Source organism: Homarus americanus, unplaced genomic scaffold (genome assembly GCF_018991925.1).
Source record: "Homarus americanus isolate GMGI-L3 unplaced genomic scaffold, GMGI_Hamer_2.0 scaffold30108, whole genome shotgun sequence".
Taxonomy (NCBI): Eukaryota; Metazoa; Arthropoda; class Malacostraca; order Decapoda; family Nephropidae; genus Homarus; species Homarus americanus.
Window position 1 is genome coordinate 7,275,849 of NW_024748109.1, and position 5,000 is coordinate 7,280,848.

The 5,000-nt window shown below is 45.8% G+C and overlaps 1 non-coding gene across 1 annotated transcript; it reads right to left on the reverse strand.

The window, feature by feature from the left end:
• Positions 1-1,483: 1,483 nt before the first annotated feature.
• Trnal-caa lies at positions 1,484-1,599 on the reverse strand. The gene is made up of 2 exons: positions 1,562-1,599; positions 1,484-1,528 (listed from the first exon to the last, which is right to left on the reverse strand). It is a non-coding gene; the product is annotated as a tRNA-Leu (tRNA).
• Positions 1,600-5,000: the final 3,401 nt, after the last annotated feature.

Here is a 5,000-nt window from a genome sequence, read left to right on the forward strand (position 1 = left end):
AAGATGAAACAGACTATGAAATATAACTCTATCCATTTTACCATTACGAATTGATTCTTACTGAGATAATTTTCCTGTTTCATTTAACATAACTCTGATTATATTCAACTCACTAGATTACTGTATATTAATAACTTTATATATAGAAAAAATATATATAAAAAAGGTATTTAAAAAAGTCTGAAAAATAGAGTAATTTGTTAATATATTTTACTAGTTGTATATAGCATGTAGTTACCTGGACAATATATTAAATGTTATATAATGATTACCTTGAGAGAGAGAGAGAGTGTGTGTGCGTGTGTGTTCCTCCAATACCTGGTCCACCTGTGTTAGTACTGTTGTTATTGGTCCCTTGATGTATAGTACACACACACACACACACACACACACACACACCACACATACACACACACACACACACATACACACACACCAAAGATACGGTTCCCTACGTCGGCCGCAAGAGGGTTTTACGACTTGCTGTGGAATGTCTTAGCTCACCTGAAAGGACCTACCTGCCTGGAGGCTATATTGGGGGGGAGGGAGGGAGAGGAAGGAATAAAGGGGATAGGTGGGGGTGTTAGTTGTTGGTGGGAGGGGGAGGGAGGAAGAGGAAGGAGGAGGAGGAGGAGGAGAAGAAGGAGAAGAGGGGAAAGGAAGGTGAAATAGGTGAGGTGACAATAGTTAAAAGAAAAAAAAATCAAAATTCTAAGTCTTATGTGCTAACTAGGGACTCTTCTCTCATAGGAAAAGGTGAGTGTTGAGTAGGGTTTGGGTATTAGATTAGTTAACGAGTGTATTCAAGGCCAACTTCACTCTCACGGCCAAGGTTACCTGTCTGGGAGCTGGACTGGTTACCTGTCACCTGTTGTTCACTTTCCTCAAGAAAAGATTATCCACCCGTAACCTGTCAGCTCCAGTTGTCTCCCCAAAACCTCACCCATTCCATCTCCCCCTCTTCCCTCCTCCTCCTCCTCCTTCCTCTCTTTCTTCTCCTCCTCCTCCTTCTCTTAGCCCATCTTCTCTTTCCTCCCTCGTCTTCTCCTCCTTCTCCTACGCCTCCTACGTCTCCTGACCCGACACCTCCTTCTTACCGAGGCTCTATTGTACTGTGTGTTGGTGGACGCAGGGCAAGGTGACTCAAACTCTACAGGATAGTAACATACCTTCTCAGTCCTCCATAACATCGTCACAGGTTAGGTTAGGTTAGGTTAGATTAGGATAGGTTATGGATGGCCGGCCCTAAGATCACTTACGCGTGAGTATTGTTTATGGTGTGGAAACTGTCGCCAACACAACCTGCCGAGAAGACCGGACAACTCACCAACTGCACTGGCTAACCATTACCCCGGAACACAATCTACAAATCAATTAATTTCCAGGTATCTAATTACTGCTGGGCAAACACAGGTAAATGGCGTAAAGAAACTTAGGGATGCTTACACACTACCAGGGGATCGAACCTGGTACCAAAATTCTCTGTCAGGAGTGGGATTCGAACCCACGCCCTCAGAGAGGACCAGAATGCCCATTACCCCTCTATTTGAAGGGAAGTTGCCTTGAGTCTGGCGCCTTAGACCACTCGGCCATCCTGACTACACTTAAACACCCACACACGCATACAGCCACCCACACACACGCATACAGCCACCCACACACGCATACAGCCACTACACACGCATACACACTACACACGCATACAGCCACCCACACACACACATACAGCCACCCACACACACGCATACAGCCACCCACACACACGACTTCCAGCCACCCACACCCACACACACGCATGCAGCACCCCACACGCACGCATACAGCCACCCACACACACGCATACGAACATCCAAACCGACAAGACTAAAGCCGGTTACACCAGTCTCTTCTGAGGTGTCGGTTCGAATCTCCCCGCTACCACCTCAATGTATCAATGTCCCTGGTTTCTGACTGACTGACTGACTGACTAGCGAGGTGTGAGGAGCTTCTTAAACACATGTGGTATGAATGAGTGACCTGGATTGACTGGTGTAACAAGCTTAATTAACTAGAGGTGTTTTATCTCACAGGTAATCAAGTACTGCCTATTGGGTAAGGATTTCAGGTTGAGGGTGTAGACAGGTAAGAGTGACGTCATATTGATGGTGTGGACAGGTAATGAGTGACGTCACATTATGGCGTGAGCAGGTATGAGTGACGTCATATTGATGGTGTAGACACGCATGAGTGACGTCATATTGATAAGGTGGATAGGTAGGAGTGACGTCAGTAACCCAGGTAGTGTGTGAGTTAGCTTTTAACAGGTTCTTGGCGAGGCAGGACAGGTGCAGCTCTAATGTCACCTCACCAGGTATGACACATTGACCAGGTAGGGTGGTGTGGTGTTGCAGTGGTGGTGATGAGGAAGGGATGTGGCAGTATAGTGGGATGTGGTGGTGGCAGTATGGTGGTGTGGTGGTGTGGTGAAATTATAATCATTCACTGAACATACGTGAGATTGGATTCATTAAGCATAATTAAGGTGGTTGCTGGGATAATGGTTGTTACTAGGATAATGGTTGTTGCTAGGGGAAGGTTGTTGCTAGGGGGAAGGTTGTTGCTAGGGGAAGGTTGTTGCTAGGGAAGGTTGTTGCTAGGGGGAAGGTTGTTGCTAGGGGAGGTTGCTGTAGGGGAAGGTTGTTGCTGGAAGGTTGTTGGGGGTTGGTTGTTGCAGGGGTGTGCTGGGAAGGTTGTTGCTAGGGGAAGGTTGTTGCAGGGGAGTGTTGCTGGGGAGGTGTGCAGAGGGTTGTTGTAGGGGTTGTGGGAAGGTTGTTGCTAGGGGAAGGTTGTTGCTAGGGAAGGTTGTTGCTAGGGAGGGGTTGTTGCTAGGGGGAAGGTTGTTGCTAGGGGGAAGGTTGTTGCTAGGGGAAGGTTGTTGCTAGGGGAAGGTTGTTGCTAGGGGCTAGTTGCTAGGGGCTAGGGTATTATTGCTAGGGTGGTTGGTTACTGGAGTTAAGGGGAATCTAAGGCTAGGGGGAAATCTAGGATTAAGGGCTAAATGTAGTGGAGAGAGAGAGAGAGAGAGAGAGAGAGAGAGAGAGAGAGAGAGAGAGAGAGAGAGAGAGAGAGAGAGAGATCATACACGTGAAAACACAATGACAAAATTCGTCCATGAGGAAATAAATAAACCAGAGATGGATCACAATTCCAAATATTCACGAAGATATGAAGATGTTCCTCACCTTCATAAAGAAACTCCAGGTATTACACGTGAGAGAGGGAGAGGAGACTCACCCCCTCTACCCATCTTAGTTTGTAGTACAATGAGAAAACACGGTACTTATCCCTCCTTCAGGTTGCTCCTCCTACCGAAATCACCTCGGACAAAACCAACCTTGACAGATCGACGTAACCTTGAGCCTGAAGGTAAGGGTTGTAGCCTTGACACTTGGGGCCCCTCTCATAGTGGATATGTTTACAACTGTTGTGTATTATATAGAATTTTTGAAGATCTATAAATTGTGATTGTACCTTTGATAAGCTTTTCCTTAAACCGGTCTGTGTTGAAGAGGCTGGACCTATGGAATACCTTTTTTGAATAGAGGGACTTAGAGTTATCATATTTACCTGTATCTCAAAGACAGGTTCATAAGTTGAGTATATATATATGGTTTTAGTCTCTTTAATCTAACTTTACACGGGGAAGTATTAGACGATGGTTGAAGCTTCGATATGAACAGAATTCTAATGAGTAAGAGTCTACCTGGTGTAGTTAGTGGGGATGGAGGGGGGGTGGTGGTGCAAATGTCAGAGGGGAGAGGTTGGCGAGAAGGAGGAGGGGAGGGGGAAGAAGGGTATAATGAGCATATATACCTGAGGGAATGTACAGTACGTATACCTGAATCTAATTAATCTCTTGTTTATTATAATATTAAACATCTCAGTTTATTGACAGAGAGAGCTGATGTGGATGAACGTATGGGGGAAAGTTGTGCTCTCTCTCTCTCTCTCTCTCTCTCTCTCTCTCTCTCTCATGATTATATAACAGCTCACCAACAGTACCGTAAAGATATACTGTACGTAACCAGTTATTATCACGCCAGGAAAACATTAATACGTAGACACTATTTAACATAACACACTGTAACACTCAGGAGAATAAATTGGAAGGTTAGTTGTGGAGGAAAGTGTGGTAATTTATAAGTTTTTGTAGACCTGTAGACTTGTAGACCTATAAACCTGACCTTGTAGACCTGTAGACCTGTAGACCTGACCTGTAAACCTGTAGACCTGTAGACCTGTAGACCTATAGACCTGTAAACCTGTAGACCTGTAGACCTGTAGACCCAGACCTATAACCACCTTGACCCATAGACCTGTAGACTAACCTGTAAACCTGAGACCTGTGACCTGTAGACCTATAGACCTATAGACCTGACCTGGGACCTGTAGACCTGACCTGTAGACCTGTAGACCTGACCTGTAGACCTGTAGACGGGGGGCTGTAGATGCCTGTAGACCTGAGACCACAGACCTGTAGACCTGACCTGTAGACCTGTAGACCTGACCTGTAGACCTAGACCTGACCTAGACCTGAGACCTGACAGACCTGTGACCTGTAGACCTATAGACCTGACCTGTAGACCCAGACCTGACCTGAGACCTGTAGACCTGACCTGACCGACGCCTGTGACCTGGACCGCTGACCTGACGACCTGACCGACCTGACCTGTAGCCTGACCTGTAGACCTGTAGACCTGACCTGTAGACCTGTGACTGACCTGTAGACCTGTAGACTTGACCAGTAGAATTAGAGTCTTGTACACCTTGATGCCTTCACTATATAGAAAGGCTTTTAAGTTTGTACTGATGCGAATGAATTTAAGTCTAGGGAAATTTGATGCCAGAGAACAGTGGTATATTGTAAGGCAAGTAAGTAAGTAATGTTTACCGGTTGTATTTAAGGGTGTATCATACTATACTTGAGAGAGAGAGAGAGAGAGAGAGAGAGAGAGAGAGAG